This window comes from Puma concolor, chromosome C1, assembly GCF_028749965.1.
Source record: "Puma concolor isolate L17-30 chromosome C1, mPumCon1.1.hap2, whole genome shotgun sequence".
NCBI classification, from domain to species: Eukaryota; Metazoa; Chordata; class Mammalia; order Carnivora; family Felidae; genus Puma; species Puma concolor.
The window spans coordinates 53,907,453-53,925,887 of record NC_141674.1 but is presented as its reverse complement, the minus strand read 5'-3'; the positions used below and the strand labels follow the sequence as shown (position 1 = coordinate 53,925,887).

At 43.5% G+C, this 18,435-nt stretch overlaps 1 protein-coding gene and 1 long non-coding RNA gene across 4 annotated transcripts in view; both read left to right on the top strand.

Moving 5' to 3' along the window:
• The first annotated feature begins 11,320 nt into the window (after positions 1-11,320).
• LOC147578077 (uncharacterized) lies at positions 11,321-12,035 on the top strand. The gene is made up of 2 exons (XR_015254759.1): positions 11,321-11,432; positions 11,848-12,035. It is a non-coding gene; the product is annotated as an uncharacterized LOC147578077 (long non-coding RNA).
• Positions 12,036-16,908: 4,873 nt separating this feature from the next.
• The window catches only part of JAK1 (Janus kinase 1), a 241,822-nt gene continuing 240,295 nt past the window's right edge, over positions 16,909-18,435 (top strand). Inside the window, exons 1-2 of one of the 3 annotated variants that reach the window (XM_086717201.1) lie at positions 16,909-17,049; positions 17,467-17,537. The gene's annotated coding sequence lies outside the window, so the exon portion shown is untranslated. Of the gene's footprint in view, positions 17,050-17,368; positions 17,538-18,435 lie in introns of all 3 variants that reach the window. The other 2 variants (XM_086717198.1, XM_086717200.1) reach the window with 2 other exon arrangements.

Here is an 18,435-nt window from a genome sequence, read left to right as displayed (position 1 = left end):
GTCAAAACTGACTGAAGTGTGCAGTTTATTGCATTAAATTGTACTGAACAAAATCCTAATGCCTAAGCTATACTTTAGTCCAAGTAATCAGAGTGTCTGGGGATAGAATGTAGACACCAGGATTTTTTAAAAGCTCCCCAATGAGGGCCTCACCTTCCACAACTGAAAACTCTACCATGGTGTTTCCATTAAAAACAAAACTAAACAAAATAAAGGGCTCTATTTGTGTCTTTGAAAGGAGCCAAGTCAAACCTGAGCCAAGTTAAAAAAAATACTTTTTCTCCCACTCTATTCATATTTTTTAGATCACCACTGACAACGAAAAAGAAAGGCAGGGCACTAACATTTATTAAATATCTACCATGTGCCAGACACTATATTCTGCACTTTCTACTCATCATCTAATCTTTGGAACAATCCTTTTGGTAATTATTATCTACATTTTGGAAAAGAAATCCTGAGAGTCCAAAAAGATACGTAATGTGCCCAAATTAAAAAAAAAAAAAAAGCACGATGAATAAAATACAAGTGCGTTTGATTTGCAAGGTTTTATATTGTGCTTCCACAGACACTTTTTAGAAAATCTGACACATAGTAATTTGTAAAAACTACATAAAAAAATCAAGCCTTGATTCTTAGTTGCTCTAAGGCATTAGCTTTTGAATTGTTTGTTTTGTGGAAATCGTACCTTTGAGATTTGGGACTTTTTTTCCTATGACACAGTAAGGACTGTTGTGATTTGGCAAGCGGTATCTGCCTTTCACCAGGGTGAGTCCGAGATGCCACATCTCAGCCGACCATTGTGGGGCAGACCATCTTCTCATAGAAACAAGTCTCATTGGTGGCTGCGTGCCTGAGCTGTTCTCAGCATCAAAGAAATCAAAGAGGAAAGCACTAATAAAACCAAATATATACCTTCATAATCATTTTGAATAATCAAACTATGCTTCCTAGTGTATAAAGTCATCACAATCTTGGGGTCCCTGGTAGCTCAGTCGTTAAGCTTCTGACTTCAGCTCAGGTCATGATCTCAGGGTCCACAAGATTGAGCCCCGGGTTGGGCCCTGTGCTGACAGCTCAGAGCCTGGCATCTGCTTCAGATTCTGTGTCTCCCTCTCTGCCCTTCCCCCACTCTCTCTCTCAAAAATAAACAAACATGAAAAAATTTTTTTTAAATGATCACAACCTTTCCAAGGGTCCTCAAGGTACTCTTATAAACTGTAATACAGCATATATATAACATATAAGTCTAGGGTATCATGAAATCAGTCCAAGATTAATAATCTAAACATTTAAAGAATTACTTTGCGGGGCGCCTGGGTGACTCAGTCGGTTAAGTGTCTGACTGGCTCAGGTCATGATATTGCGGTTAGTGGGCTCAAGCCCTTGTCAGGCTCTGTACTGACAGCTTGGAGCCTGGAGCCTGCTTCAGACTCTGTGTCTCTCTCCCTCTCTGCCCCTCCCCCCACTCACAGTCTATCTCTCTCTCAAAAATAAACATTAAAAAATAAACTTAAATAATTATTTTGCTTGTATTTTTTAGAATTTTAGGGTTTTTTAAAAGATGAGTTAAGTGAACCATAACTCTGTAAGCTAGTTATTTAATTCCCAAATAGTTTGATCAGGGGAATGCTATAGACATAATGTATCTGAAGATCATCAAGCTTTTCGAGATATCTTGGTAAGAGAATAGAGGTAGGAGATTGTCCAAGATAAATGTTAATAGGAATCACTGCAGCAAATACTTATTGAGGGTCATGCACTGCATTAAACACCCTATGTTACATTATTTAATCCTTCAACTTTGTGAAGAAGGCACTGTTCTCACAGCTATTTTACAATGAAGAAATTGAGGCTCCGAGAAGTTAAATAACTCGTTTCAGGATACACAACTACGAAATGAAAAGATGAAGATAAAGGCCAAGCCATTGACGATAAAGCCCTTTCCTCTGCAATAATAATGACTCACCTTCCTGAACATATATACTGCGATGCGCACTGTTCTAAGTATATTGTGAGTGTTTAATCATTTAATCCTTACAACAGCCCTATGAGTGGGTACTAAAGTTATCATTTTACAGTAGAGGGAAAGGAAGCACAGATACATCAATGTGTAACTAGCTGAGCAACCATCCCTAAAGAGTGCTAACTGTTTATCACAAGGAGCTAGAAGGAAGGTCTCCAAGGCTACAGTAAACTGTCCCCCTCTGATCTTTTCATCAGAATTTATTTGGATAAAGACTGTGATTTACTGCCCAATATGGGAAAGCATGAATTTGGTGGGGTAAGTTATCTTGGATGGTAGAAATGAGGATGCACAGGATCTCAGTGGTCTGGAAAAATGAGCTGAATCTAACAAGATGTAAGTGCAAGAGAATTAAACATCGAGTCCTCAACAGTTCCAAAAAATAGATCAGTTGGAGGGAAAATGAATTAATAGTGATACGTGTAAAAGAATTGCACCGAGTTTAGATGACTGAGAGTGTGACTTGAGTACTGGATGACAACCAGGTGCTACCACTAGGTACCCGCTCCCACCCCTGTGCATGCACACACACACACAGCTTTTGGAAATTTAAAAACAAGAATGCCCTTTCAAAGTTACTACAAAATAAGTAATAGGGGTGCCTGGGTGGCTCAGTCGGTTAAGCATCCGACTCTTGGTTTAGGCTCAGGACATGATCTCACATTTCATGAGTTCAAGCCCTGTGTCAGGCTCTGTGTTGACAGGGCAAAGACTTCTTGAGATTCTCTCTCTTTCCTTCTCTCTTTGCCCCTCCCCTGGTTTTGGTTGCTCTCTCTCTCTCTCTCTCTCTCTCTCAAAATAAATAAATAAATAAATAAATAAACTTTAAAAAGGTAATAGGTCAGGGCAGACAAAAGCATCATCACTAGAGATAGAAAACTTCCTGGCAAGGGTTTTACTTTATTTTTATTATTATTATTTTTTTAATGTTTTTATTTATTTTTGAGACAGAGAGAGACAGAGCATGAGCAGGGGAGGGGCAGAGAGAGAGGGAGACACAGAATCTGAAGCAGGCTCCAGGCTCTGAGCTGTGAGTACAGAGCCCGACATGGGGCTCAAACTCACAGACTGTGAAATCATGACCTGAGCTGAAGTCGGACGCTTAACCGACTAAACCACCCAGGTGCCCCAACAAGGATTTTACTTTAATCAGGTTAAATGTATTATCATACTTCAAAAGAAGAGTAGGGACACCCATGGGATGCTTGGTCAACAGTTGAAGCAAAGATACAGGAAAGTCATAGGAGCAAAGGGGAAAAGAATCCTAGATTCATGAACACAAGCACTTAGTTCTTGTGACATGTTTATCTTTGTGCAAAAAATGAATGTGGAAGATTACCACAGATGGAGGTCAACACAACAGTTAGTGGAACATTCCAGTCTTTAGGAAGAATTTAAGGATCCTCTACCCTACCCTCACAGTGTTTGACATTATCAAGAATGAGGCTATTTTAGGGCTATGGGATTGGGTGTTAGAGGGAGAGGGTTGACTGAGATGCAATGAGCAAAGAACTTAAAAGCTATTGTGATTCTCAGGCAATATGATCACATATGTAAAAAATTACAGAGGAAACCTTTGCACACTGTCGGTGGAGATGTAAACTGGTCTAGCCATTATGGAAAACAGTATGGAGTTCCCTCAAGAAATTAAAAATAAAATCACCATATCCAAAGTAAACAAAACCACTATTTCAATGAGAGATCTCTAATCCCATGTTCATTGCAGCAGTATTCACAATAGCCAAGACATAGAAACAATGTGTTTGTTAATGATGGCTGGATAAAGAAAATAAGACACACATACACACACACACACACACACACACACACACACACACACAGTGGAAATGTATATATGCACACACACACAATGGAATATTATTCAGCCTTAAAAAGGAAGTCCTGCCTTGTGATAACATGGATGAACTTGGAGTACATTAGGCTAAGTGAAAGAAACCACAAGGGAAAGGCAAATATTGCATGATATCATTTATATCTGGAATTAAAAAAAAAATTAAACAGAGAGTAGAACGGCAGTTCCAGGGGCTACAGAATGGGGTAAATTAGGGAGATGCTGGTAAAAAGGTACAAACTTTCAGTCATAAGATGAATAAGGTCTGAGGATTTAATTTATAGTATGGTGACTATTGTTGAAAATACTGTATTGTATAATTATTGAAGTTTGCAGGGGTGCCTGGGTGACTCAGTTGGTTAAGCATCGAAATCTAGTTAAGATTTTGACTCAGGTCCTGGTCTCACACTTCGGTTCGTGAGATGGAGCTCGCTGACAGCGTGGAGTCTGCTTGGGATTCTCTCTCTCCTTGCTCTCTGCCCCTCCCCCTGCTCTCTTCTCTCTCTTAAAGTAAATAAGTTAATTAAAAAAGAAGAAATGTGGGGCGCCTGGGTGGCGCAGTCGGTTAAGCGGCCGACTTCAGCCAGGTCACGATCTCGCGGTCCGTGAGTTCGAGCCCCGCGTCGGGCTCTGGGCTGATGGCTCAGAGCCTGGAGCCTGTTTCTGATTCTGTGTCTCCCTCTCTCTCTGCCCCTCCCCGTTCATGCTCTGTCTCTCTCTGTCCCCAAAAAAATAAATAAACGTTAAAAAAAAAAATTTTTTAAAAAAATAAAAAAAAAGAAGAAATGTGCTAAGACAGTAAAACTTAAGTATTCTTACCAAAAAAGAAAGAAGAATGGTATATTAATGAAAGGTGATGGGTGTATTAGTTAATTCATTGGTGGAAATTCTTTCATAATGTATATGTATATCAAATCATCACATTGTACATTTTAAGTATGAAAGTTGATTTTAATTAACTTATTAATTTATTAAGCAAATATCATTTAATTAATATTAAGTAATAAAATAAATTACAATTTTATTTGTCTATTATAATTCAAAATGGCTAAAAAACTTTTTTCTTGGCAAAGAAGTTAAAAAAATGTGTTTCACAAGATTATAGAATACAAGGTCAATATACAAAAAACAATTATATTTCTATAAACTATCAATAAGCGGTTTTAAAATGAATGAACTCAACTTATAATAGCATTAATGGTATACAGTACCTAGAAAGAAAATTATTTTTTTTATTAAAAAAATTCTTTGAACATTCATTCATTTTTGAGAGACAGAGAGAGACAGAGTGCAAGGGGGGGTGAGGCAGAGAGAGAGGGAGACACAGAATCTGAAGCAGGCTTCAGGTTCTGTGCTGTTAGCACAGAGCCAGACGTGGGGCTTGAAATCACGGACCTGAGATCATGACCTGGGCCGAAGTCAGATGCTTAACCGACTGAGCCACCCAGTTGCCCCTAGAAATAAATTTAATAAGAGAAGTGCAAATCTCTACACTGAAAACTACACAACACTGCTGAGTGAAATTAAAGAGGACTTATAGGCGTGCCTGGGTGGCTCAGGTGGTTGAGCGTCTGACTCTTGATTTCGGCTCAGGTTATGATCTCCCCGCCTGTAACTTCAAGTCTCACACGAGGCTCTGAACTGAAAGAGTGGAGCTTGCTTGGGATACTTTCTCTCCCTCTCTCTCTGCCCTTCCCCTGCTCACGTGTTCTCTCTCTCTCTTTCAGTATAAATAAGCATTAAAAAAAATAAAGAGGACTTACAAAAATAGGAGATATACAATATCTATGGGTTGGAAGATTCAATATTGGTAAGATGGCAATTTCCCCAAACTGATGTATAGATTCAATGTAATATCTATGAATATCCCAGTAGGCATTTTTGTTTGTTTGTTTTTGTTTTTTTGGTGCAAGCTGAAAAGCTGTTTCTAGAATTTATATGGAAATGCAAAGAACCTGGGAAAGTAAGATAATTTTGAAAAAGAAAGAAAAAGTCAGAGGACTTTACTTGGCTTTGAAACTTACCACAAAGCTATGATAATCAAGAAACAATAGGCATTTAGATAGAAGGAAGAGAACAGACGGTCCAGGAATAGACCTTCACTTACAGAGTCAATCGATTTTCGAGAAAGATGCCAAGTAATTAAATGGGAAAGATAGTTCTTTCAATATAGATGCTGGAGCAATTGAATAAGCATCTGCCAAAACAATGAAACTCAACCCTTACCTTATACCATACATAACAACTTAAGAGAAAACATGGGATGAAATCTTTGCAGCCCTGAATTAGGCAGAGTTCTTTATAAATATAGCACAAAAGGTAAGAACAATCAAAGACAAAATGAACACATTGGATTTTATCAAAATCAAAACTTTTGCTCTTCAAGAGACACAATTAACAGAATGAAAATATTTGCAAAACACAGATCTGATAAAGGACTTGAATCCAGAATATATAAAGAACTTTTATAATTCAGCAACAAGAAGACAAACAATCTAGTGCGAAATGAGCAAAATATTTGAATAATCACTCACCAAAAAAGATATATAAATGGCAGGTAAGCATGTGTAAAGATGTTTAAATATCATTAGTCATCAGAGAAATGCTAGTTAAAAGCACAATGAGATGTCACTACACACCTATTGGAATGGCTGAAACAAAAAAGTCTGATCAAGCGTTCATTAAGATATAGAGAAACACATACATTGTTAGTGGGAATGTAAATGCCACTTTGGGAAACTTTGGCACTTTTTAAAAAGCTAAACATAGACTTACCAATTGACTTAGCAACTCAACTCCTAGGTATCTACCCAAAAGAAATGGAAATGTATGTCCACACAAAGACTCATACAAATATTCATTGCAGTATTATTCATAACAGCTTCCAAACTGGAAACAGTGTCTATCAAACTGGTAAATTGATAGACAAAATGTTGTGTACCTAAAAAGCGGAATATTATTCACAACAAAAGCATTATACTAAATGGAAGGAGGCAGACACAAATGACTACATATTGTATGATTCCATTTACATGAACATTTTAGAAAAGGCAAAACTCTAGAGACAGAAAAAGATCAGCGGTTGCCTAGGGCTGAGTGGAAGCAGAGATGGATTGCAAACTGGCACAAGGCGACTTTTTGTGGTGATAAAAGTGCTCTAAAACTGAATTGTGGTGATGGCTGTATAATTATATAAACACACTAAGATTCAATGAAGTTTACATTTAAAATGGGTGAATTTTATGGTATCTAAATGGAACCTCTATAAAGAGGGTTTAAACAAAACAAAACAAAACAAAACAAAACAAAACAAAACAAAACAAAACAAAACAGAAAGCTATTATGACTTCATAGCACCCCTTTTGGCTCACCTTTGAAATAGCTGGTGCCTGTATAACTGGTAAAACTGTCCTTGAACTTTCCTTTCCACACCCTCTGAAGACTGCATGGAAGACTTGAAAGGGATGATTTTGCAGGCAGCTCTAACCCTGGTGGGGTTTTTATTTCTCTTGGAGGAAGGTTGGAAGGTGAAAATTTACAAAAAGGAGCACATGTAGAAGGGCATATCAGGATGGTGGAGATCTTAAAATCATATCCTAGGCATTCATCATTCTTCTATCAAGTACCTTTTGGATTTTCCTGTTCAAGTAAGTGCTGTGTCTATAAAATAGTGAATGATATCGACAAGGTCCTTGCTCTCTGGGACTTATGTTCCAGTAGTGTGAAATAAAGGAGGGGGGGAGGGGGGAGAGAGAAGGGGGGAGAAGTAGAAAGAAAGTACCTTAAGTACTCAGAATAAAAGGGTGATATTAGAACATGACTGAACCACAAGAGGGAGCCAGTCTTGCAAAGACCAGAAGGAGGAGCATCTTAGGCACCTTGTCCTGTTTTTGGTCTGTTTTGTTTTGTTTTTACAGGGTATTTGTACCTTCAGGCCCTCTATTCCCTCTTTGCTCAGCTTAAAATTCAGAGTTGGTAAATACAATCATTCCCTCAACTTCCTTGATCGCATTCACCTCTCATACTGGTTGGCAAAATCACAACACTGTTCAAGTCCAACTGTCCACCTCTACTGGTCTCACTTTAAACTCGTCACCAAGAACTTAAGAAGGCCCTTGCTCTTTGCCAGCTAACATCCCACATCCCCCTCATCCATTCACCTTCCTACATTCTCCATTACTACATCCGCTTTCTGCTAAAGGACCGTTTTCTCTCTTCTCCGTGGTCACTCCCAGCTGATGACTGTGCTTCTTTCCTCATTGAGAAAACTGAAGAATCAGAAGACAACTTCCACTTGTTCTCACCACAGCCGCATGTGCCTATACACATGCCCCCTTAGGCCCTGCCTTACCTCCTCTCAGTCAGGATGCACTCTCAGGGCTCCTATGTACAGGCTTCCCTGTGTGCATTAGATTCTACCGTCTTGTTGACTCAGGAACACCCAGTCAGCCAATCCTCCCCCACTATCCTACATCACGAATTTTTCCTCTACTGCATCATCTCCATTGGTATACACAAGAATCATTTCAGGCACATTAAAGACAAGCAAAGGAAAATCTCCCCTTGGTTATATTTCCCTCATTTGGTTACCATCTTACTTCTTTGTAATCTTTCATAGCCAAACAGTTGTCTATACTGTACTAGCTGCCTCTAATTCCTGTTCTCCTGTTCTCTCTTAAATTCTCTCCAGTCCAGCTTCTGTGCCATCATTGATCTGAAACTTGTTTTTTTCAAGGCCAACAAACAAAACTAAAATGCTACTGCAAAGAAAAATGAATAAAGCGGCTCCGAGTAAACAAAGAAGGTAGGGAGTAGGAGAAAGTCCTGAATTCTAGCAGCTGGGTTGACTACCTGTATCCTAAGGATTCCTTAGATAATTAGTTTTCTTTCTATTCCATTTGAACCATCCTTCCTTCCTATATATTTTCCCAATTTTCTTTGGAATCTACTGTCGCCCAGCTTCTGAAATCAGTCTGAATATCAGATTAACCTGCTCACCATTTTGTGAGAGGAGAGTGAAGCAAAATCATAGCAGTGAGTGAGACTGTTTTCATTTCTGTATTATATCTGAAATTAACGTGAAACCTCAGAAACCTAAAACTCTCTTTAAACCAATCAGGAATAATTTTAAAAGTCTGAGAAAGAATTGCCCCCAAACAATACCCCTCTATTCTAAGATAAATGTAGTTGCTATTTGTGACGATTTTGCAGCTACCCTTGTCTATAAATGGCCTTGCCAGGGATTATATATACTGACCTCAAGCAGTTTAGAAAGTCTGGTTGCAATACTCAGCTTGCTGATGTTATCAGCAGGAGCAACTATGACTTACTTGGGTGAGGTGGCCTCAACTCCTTTTGTGGACAAGGTGGTTCCTACCGGAGATAGCACCAAACGAGGTAGACTGTGTAACAATTGTCCTGGCCGGTTGCTTAATACACGAAATCTTAATGGATAGTGCAGTTCAGTGTTTAGCAAAATGCAAGTCACAATCCATTAGTGGGTTATGAAATTAATTTGGTGGGTTGACCAATTTTTATTTATTTTTTTTTTCAACGTTTTTTATTTTTTATTTTTGGGACAGAGAGAGACAGAGCATGAACGGGGGAGGGGCAGAGAGAGAGGGAGACACAGAATCGTAAACAGGCTCCAGGCTCCGAGCCATCAGCCCAGAGCCTGAAGGGTTGACCAATTTTTAAAAGGTGACATGGAATAGAAAATATCAGAGCTCATTACACATAGTCGGGGTATGACATAGTTTGTGACACTCTGGATGAAGTTCCAAAGAGGGTGTCTTCGATCATAAAATTAAAATTTTAAAAATTAAAGCCACTGGTCTAGATCCATTCATAATGAAATAGCCGGTGTGGTTGAATGCACTAATCAAAGTTACAGGACATTTGGAAAATGTCCACGTCATTTTCAGCATCATATATCACTAGGCATGAGCAGAAACAAGGGAAATCCAGAGCATCTTAAAGAAGGGCTTTTATACACAGGACCAGGTGAAGAGCTTGAAATTACCACCATAGAGCCTTTGTAGTTTGCAAACCACACTCACAAACTTAATCTCCTTTGAATTATCTTGTCATCCTTTGTAGTAGGTCAGATAGGAAGGTGGCAGCATTCAGAGGCAGTTTTCAATAATCCATCCAGTTTAGGTCAGGAGCCCAGCCAGCAGCTGGGAGAAACGATCTAGCCCCACAAGCCTCAGGGAGAAAGTTGGCAAGGGTGAAAAACTGTGTGTGGGTCCCAGCCAAGGGTTCAGGGCAGAACTCCAGTTCCAGGAGGGAGAAAGGGAAGGAAGAACATGAACTGGGGCAGAAGCCCAGATATTAAACAAAGCACACAGATAGCCAGGCCCACCCCCAGCACATTGGATTTCATGCTCACACCTGCAGGGTTCCAGAACTCCATGCCTGGCTTTTGAGGAAAAGAAATGGAAACATACCATGTGGCTAAGGGGGAGAATGGAGTGGTTATCAGGCAGTTACGAAGGCATGAAGAGACTAGTGTGGAATGGTAAGTTAATCAATCAGACTGGCAACAGTAGAGTTGCCAGATAAAATATAGGATACTTATTAAAATTTGGATTCCAGATAAATAATGAAAGCCTTTTAGTGTATGCCCCATGCAATATTTGGGACACATTTATACCCCAAAATTGTTGCTTATCTCAAATTTAACTGGGCGTCCTGTTATTTTTATTTACTGAATCTGGCAACCATCACACGTGGGTGTTATGAAGGATGAGGTGAGAAGGTTTGGCAGAGCAAGATCATGAAGGGTCTTATGTGCCATGCTTGGCAGACAAGGGGGAGCCAGGAAAGTTTTTGTGCAGGGGAGTAATATAGTCAGGTTTGCATCTTAGAATCAACCTTTGGAGAACAAAGCAGAGTTCAGAGATTCAGGAACCGAGAGACCAGAAAGCTCTTTAAATAGCCTAGACTCCAGGAGAATTGAATTTAACTTCATTCACTTCGCAATTCTGCCTAGTGCTGGTGAAATTCCAAGGTTCACTCAGGCTGCACAGACCGTACTTTTTTTTTTTTTCAAGAGTTACTCTTTGTTTTGAGGAACAAAGGCTGTTCTGGGGGTCACGGGGGCGGGGGGGGGGGTGGAGTATATATTTTTTTGCCTTGCCCAAACCCTGTGTCAATCAAAGACTTCTTAAGGGAGCCGTAAAGATAACATGTACGTATCAATCTCATGCTAGTAAGCTCAATATCTTTTTCACCATTGCATCCCCAGTAGTAGCCAATAAACATTTGTGAATGAGTTTCTTAAGGGCAAAGTCTGTATCTTCATCACCTTTGTTTCCTTAGCACCTGACCCAGGACTGGGAATAAGTTTCTCAGAAAATAGTTCTTGATTACAGTGGCCTAACTAATTAACAACCAGAAGTGCTTTCTATTAACTACACTTCTCCAACATTGTTTCAAAGGTACAATCTGGCATAGTTTTCACACAAATGCAAAAGAATCCTGCCTCTTATACTGGACAAGAAAACTGTTTTCAAAAGTTGCAGAATCGTCTGATTGGATGGGGTTTTGAAGGTAATCATTGTCATGTATGTGAAAATGTGAGGGTTTGGGGGTTTTTGGCTTGTTTTTGTATTTGTGTTTGTCTTTTGGCATTTTCCTCTGCTGATAAGCTTTGTCATTGCTTGGGTTTCCATAAGCTTTGTCATTGGGTATTCGTGAAGACAGATCTTATGTAAATGCTTCACAGTTAGATCATCATAAAGTAGTACAAGTCAAGTGTTTGTCTTTGGTCCACCAGTATCAGTATAGTTAGTTTTCTATGTATTTTTCGAAGGCTAAAGTGTGAACTTCCTGAGGGCAGGATGTATTTATCTTCATAGTCAAAGAACTGTCGTTAATATGAGATTTGTGGAATTTTTTTAAGAGGAGAGGGGCAGAGAGAGAGAGTGAGAGAGAGAATTCCAAGTAGGCTTTATGTCCAACACAGAGCCTGACGAGGGTTCCATCTCAAAAGCCTGAGATCATGACCTGAGCTGAAATCAAGAGTTGGACACTTAACCAACTGAGCCACCCAGGTGCCCCCGGTTTGTTGAATTTTCAAGAGCAGGAAGCCACAAGGAAAAGAGTAATTCTAGGAAATATATGGTGTAAATAAAAATACAACTTAAAAAATTATTACAGCCACCTGTTATTTTTGTAAAAAAAATTTTTTTTAATGTTTATTTATTTTTGAGACAGAGAGAGACAGAGCATGAACGGGGGAGGGTCAGAGAGAGGGAGACACAGAATCTGAAACAGGCTCCAGGCTCTGAGCTGTCAGCACAGAGCCTGACGCGGGGCTTGAACTCATGAACTGTGAGATTGTGACCTGAGCCGAAGTCGGACGCTTAACCGACTGAGCCACCCAGGCACCCCTACAGCCACCTGTTATTGAAGATTATGTTCTAAGCATCATACCAGGGTGGGGGGTTTATGTATATTTCATTAAATTCTGATTAAGTTTCAATCCTAAAAGCTTCTCTTTGAGCTAGGTGACATTATGTTCGTTTTATGAGTAAAGAAACAGAACTGATGAGAAAATTGCCCAGGATGACACAACTAATAGATCAGCAGAGCTGAGATCAGAACCTGAGTCCAAAGCCCAGGAATTGTCCACACACCAGGAATTGTCATTTAATTTATGTATTTATTTATATTTATTTATTTTTGAGGGGGAGGGAGGGAGACAAGGAGATACAGAATCTGAAGCAGTCTCCAGGTTCTGAGCTGTCAGTAGAGCCCGATAATGTGGGGCTTGAACTCACAAACCATGAGATCATGACCTGAGCTGAAGTCAGACGCTTAACCGACTGAGCCACCCAGGCACCCCAGGAATTGTCATTTTTTTAAGTGTATATTGGAGAGATAAAGAATATATTGTTAGAGTGCCTATAAGAGCTCTACTTTAATCAGCAACCATGTAGTTCCCCAGAGGACTAAAGTTTGATCTTTATAATTATGTGTGAGTGTACATGTCTCGAAGAAACATGGAGGTATTTCTTGTATTTTTGATCTATGTTCCTTTTTTCTCTGTTTGGCTTTGTACTTAAGGGAGCATGTGACTTTAAGTATAATTAGGGTCCATCTCCACCTTGCTGGAAGGTAATGTTGTTACACTTAAAACGACTATCATACTGTTATTATCTGGGATGAAACTTTAGATGTTACCGTCAGTAATACCAATTTCATTTGCCCCATCCAAAGGAATACTTGTAGTTTATGTTCAGACATGCGATGAAAGCTCATTGGTCTGCATGTGTATGAACTCATCTATGACAATCCAGACTCTCCTCTGAGCTATCAATATGATTGCATATATCAATTATTCTCCAGTCTTTTAAAGTACAAATGTGGGGCGTCTGGGTGGCGCAGTCGGTTAAGCGTCCGACTTCAGCCAGGTCACGATCTCGCGGTCCGTGAGTTCGAGCCCCACGTCGGGCTCTGGGCTGATGGCTCAGAGCCTGGAGCCTGTTTCCGATTCTGTGTCTCCCTCTCTCTCTGCCCCTCCCCCGTTCATGCTCTGTCTCTCTCTGTCCCAAAAATAAATAAACGTTGAAAAAAAAAAATTAAAAAAAAAAAAAAAAAGAAAAATTGGGGCGCCTGGGTGGCGCAGTCGGTTAAGCGTCCGACTTCAGCCAGGTCACGATCTCGCGGTCCAGGAGTTCGAGCCCCGCGTCAGGCTCTGGGCTGATGGCTCAGAGCCTGGAGCCTGTTTCCGATTCTGTGTCTCCCTCTCTCTCTGCCCCTCCCTCGTTCATGCTCTGTCTCTCTCTGTCCCAAAAATAAATAAACGTTGAAAAAAAAAATTAAAAAAAAAAATTAAAAAAAAAATAAAGTACAAATGTGCACTTTTGTCCATGATGAGATCTTTTCAGCAGCCCTCTTCATACTGCTCAACTGCCAGCCTCCCCACTGTGTTCCAGGAAGAATCAGTCTCAAGAAGAATGCTGTCTTTGGCCATTGAATTCAGCCATTTGATTTAACCAATTGCCGAGCAGGGTTAAATCATAGTTTTGACTTTATCAACCTTTTGGATCTGTGAAAGCAAAAGTTAAAAGGCAAGTATTGGCATAATCAATTGTATGGATTAGAAGGAATTTGTAGAAGAGGAACCAAACATGGTAAAAAGAGGGTTGAAAGCATTTGCTTTAAAAAAAAAATGAGAAAACAAATTATGTTTTGCTTGGCTCTGTAAATAACAAGTCTGTCAAAGATAGTCTGCAAAGTGTAAGAATCAAAAGGCATCTTTGGTGTTCTGCCTTCACCAAGAACATGGTAGGACTTTTCTAGAGATGGTTAGGATGGAATTACTGGAAAAAAAAAAAAATCCTCATCAGGCCTTAATTTACTTATTCATTGCCAGGCGGGGTGCTAACCATGAGAAATATAAAATTAACATGGCATGGCCCTGGCCCTCAAAGCTTACACTTCAGTTCAGGGAGATACAGCAACTGTAAGCTTTAGCGTGAAGGGCACCATGAAATAAATATTGAAAGGATACAGTGGGTGGACAAAGGGGCAGTGATCTTCTCTGCGATTCTAATAGAAATAATTCATAACTATCACATAAGGTTGTTCAGTGAGACGACCAACTCTGGGTGGGGGGAAGCGAAGTGAAATCTGAATTAACAGAGGTAGTTGAGGCAAAACACAAGAAAGGGGGTTTTGAAGAAGCAATCAGTTCACATCAGTCCCAAGAAGGTAATGATCTGGTCGTGTTCTCCATCTTTAATTTCCAGGATATTAATTTTACAGAGCAGAGTGGCTGCCAAACACTACTAAGCACCTCCCCCCACTCCCTAACCATCCCCCACCCTCCATCTCCACCCCTCTAACAGAGCTATCAGGTGAGCAAGGCTCAGTCCAAGCTCCGCCCTAATTAATTATGTGACCTGGCGCAACTTGCATCATTGCTCGGGGCCTTGTTTCTGCGCCTGTGAAGCGAGGAACCCTAGTAGATTCTAAAGTCCATTTCTGCACCGAATTGTGAAATTGAGACAAGAAACCAGGAAGGAAACTCAAGAGAAACAAAAGTGAAAGTGCCTAAAGGAAATACAGTAGTAAACAAAAAAAATTTATATCTCACTGAAAAATGTGGCAGAGCTCCCAAATACTTTGTTTTTTCCAGCAACCGTGAACACGAGACTTGGGAGAGAATGACATGTCTATCACGTCCTCCAAATGTGAATACGATCAGTGTAACACGAATCCACCTTGCTGCACGCAACTGTCTTACAACAATGCTGCCTGGCCCTGAAAAACCACTTACTAAAAATTTCTTACAAAATAAATCAAGCCATGACGAATGATCCGTCCCCACATAACTACCCCCCCCCCCCTTTGGTACACCACGTAAGGGTGTGTCCGGCTTTGGGGAGAGAAAAGGGGGTTGAGAAAGGAAGGATTCCAAGGAATATTAAATTCTGTCTGGCGTTGCCACGCGGTTGTCATAAACAACAGCATCGAGACAAACTATCTTAAAACTCAGGAAATCCAGTAGCCTTTAAACTTTATTATTTCCTCCGTTTATGCTGAGACTTCCCTGAACGTAACCCAGAACCTTACACCCGCCTGGGAGCGAAGGCGCGAGCTTCAGGGTGGAAGACCAAGTGGAGGCGGCCAGAAGGGACCAAGCTGACAGCTTCGCGGAGCGTTTGCAGCGACTGTGGGACCACGACGCGCTTCGCCACAGCTAGAGGGTGCGACCTGGACCCACGGGGTCACTGGGCTCCCTAGATGGGAGGATGCTCCCTGTCCGCTGCGGGAGCCTCCCTTCTAGGACCAGAAGAGAGAAGGGCGCGCGTGTGCGCGCGCGTACACACACACACACACACACACGCGCGCGCGCACACACACACACACACACACACACACACACACACACGCGCGCGTATCCTTCCCCAGGAGTTGCGTCTCGTCTCCCTTTTGTTTTTCTCCCTTCCCGGTCATGAGACCCGGAAGTTTTTTTTTTTTTTAAACCTGTCTCTCTCCCTTTTCCAAACCCTCCCCCCCCATCTATCACATGGCAGAGATAGAATAAAAACAGAAAAATGGCGACGGTCACGTTGTGGCGAGCCTTGCTGCGTCATTAGATAATCCTCATGCAAATAGCGGGAAGAACAAAGGAAGGGGGGGCCCAGGACCCCCGGGGGCGCAGGTGGGCGTGGGGGGCGGCGGGCCGGGCGCGGGGGCGGCCGGGCGCGCGCGGGACCGGGCGCCGGCGGGCCGCAAGCGACCGCGCGGGGCTCCGTGCCGCCGAGGGTCTGCGTCCGTGTGCGCGCCCGTGCGCCGCGGCGGAGCGCTGGCCGCTGCGCTCCTGGCGCGGTGTGGCGGCGCGCCGGAGCCGGCCGGGGACGCGGGAAGCGGCGGGGGCGACGAGAGCCGTTCCTGTGAAGCTGGCCGCGGCGCGCGCGCACACGCACACGCAGCCGCGGGGCTCGGCCGGCTCAGCGCCCGCGCGGGGGGCGGGCCGAGGGCGGGCCGGGTGGCGGCGGGGGCCGAGGGCGCGCCGCTGCCCGGCGCTGGGCTCCTGCGTTCAGCCGCCTCCCCGGACCGCAAGCAGTTCGCCGCCGCGGGGTAGGCAGCGGGCGCTAGGGCGGTGGCACGGGGCGGGCCTGGGCTCCGCACTCCCTCCCGGACTTCGAGCGTGTGTTGCCCGGCTGGGTTTGTTGTTGTTGAGGCGTGTGTGTTTTTCCTGCGGGGTTGTGTGTGTGTGGCAGGGCGGCCTCGCCCCTGGGCATTTCCGCGGTTGTCCTCCGGCCCTCGCTGAGGTGCGTGGAGCGGCGCAGGTCGGGTGAGGGCGCGGGTGGCCCCCGACGCCCCGCTCCGGCCCCTCGGAGGGGAGCGGCGCGGAGGGGCGGGGCGGGGTGCGTGTGTAAATGTTGCGCACTCGCTTTTCCCCCACCCCCGCCTTCTTCTAGGGTGCTGGCGTGGGTTCCTCGCCGTCCGGCGGCGACTGTAAATAGAGCCTGGATGTTGTTTACATGAAGGATCCGGCGGGAGGAGTCTGCGAGGAGGAGGCGGAGGAGGAGGGAGGGAGGAGAGAGGAAGAACGGAGTCCCCGCGGCGGCGGCGGTCCGGGGTGAGGGGGAGCCCCGCGCGGCGTCCAGGGACCGGACGCTACCACGAGGCCGGGACGCTGGACCCTAGGGTAGGAGGGAGAATGGACGCGAGGCGGGGAGGGGGATGTCTGTCAGTGTGGCATTTTTAGCTTGCAACCTGCCACGCAGATTCTCCCGGGCTGGAGGGGAGGGGGTGTGCAGGGAGGGCGAGGAAGCCTCGATTTCTCGGTACGTTCTTTCTCCCATCTCCAGTCTTTTCCCGCTTCTCTCCGGGTTCACCTGTTTATTTCCATCAACCAGAGAGTGCAGTTTTTTAAGTAGGCATGGGAGGGTGTTTCTTTTATTAGAAACATTATTGGGGGGGGGGTGCGTTGTTGTAATTTCTGCCGGTCCTGTTCGGTTTTCAAGAAGGGGGAAGGGACTTGGAGATCGCCTGCTCCTGGCCGCAACTGAACCCACGGCTTCTCCCTGCCTTCCCGGGCCAAGGAATCTTTTCCCTCACTCAGCTACCCGCATGCCAGCTGCCACCTTTTTGGAGAAGGACCACACCTGTGCTTATTCTCGCTTTGGAGGAGAGGTGAGCTGAAAAACCAGAGAATCCCGTGTTCCCCAGAGTTCCTAGCTAAGCCCCCATCCCAGGATTGACCAGAAAGTGCTTCTTTCACCTGCTGATTGCACTGGGCACATCCGTCTCCCTACCCAGGCAAGTTGTGGTTTACAGATGTGTTGAGATTTTCTCTTCCCTCTGGACCTGCACCCCACTAGCCAACTGCTGGCTTTAGATGGAGAGAGATGACCTCCTTCGGTCAGTGCTGTTATTTGTTCCCCACCAGGTAGTGTAATGGAATTGTCTGCTCTCTCCTCACAGCCCCTTTTTTTCTTTCCCTAAGAGCTTAGCCCAGAATCCGGCCTAAAGCAGCCTGTCTCTGGCTCCCTTTCCCTGGGCCCCACCCTGGCCCCTCTTGGTTCTTCAGAGCCAAACACGCCTCCCAAGCAGAAGACACACCCAGTCCCAAACCCAACCATTCCAAAAGGGAGGAGAAAGCAGCGGCAGAGAAGGGACCCAAGGGTCTCCTTTCAGTCTTGAATATCCCCACCAGCATTTTCCTCTCCAATCCTCCTAGATTTATAATAATCCGTTGATTCTTCTCACCAGCTGTCTCTCCTACCCTTCCTGCCCGTAGTCCTGTGGTGGGTCCTTGGGAAGGTAGGGATGAAGAGTGGAGAAGCAGGTGGTCACCATTATTCCCCAGCATGAGGCATTTTCCTTCTCAGTCTTCGTTTTTGAGTAAAACATGTAAATATGTTTGCACGCTTATTTGAACTTGTTTTCTTGCTGACTAAATAATAATTGGGACTCACAAGGAAGGGAAGGGAAAGGAAAGAGATGAGAAATGAACATCCCCCCCACTCCGCCACCAGGTTCTATCATATGAGCAGCCCCGAGCTGCTGAAGACCCTCTGTAAAAGTCAAC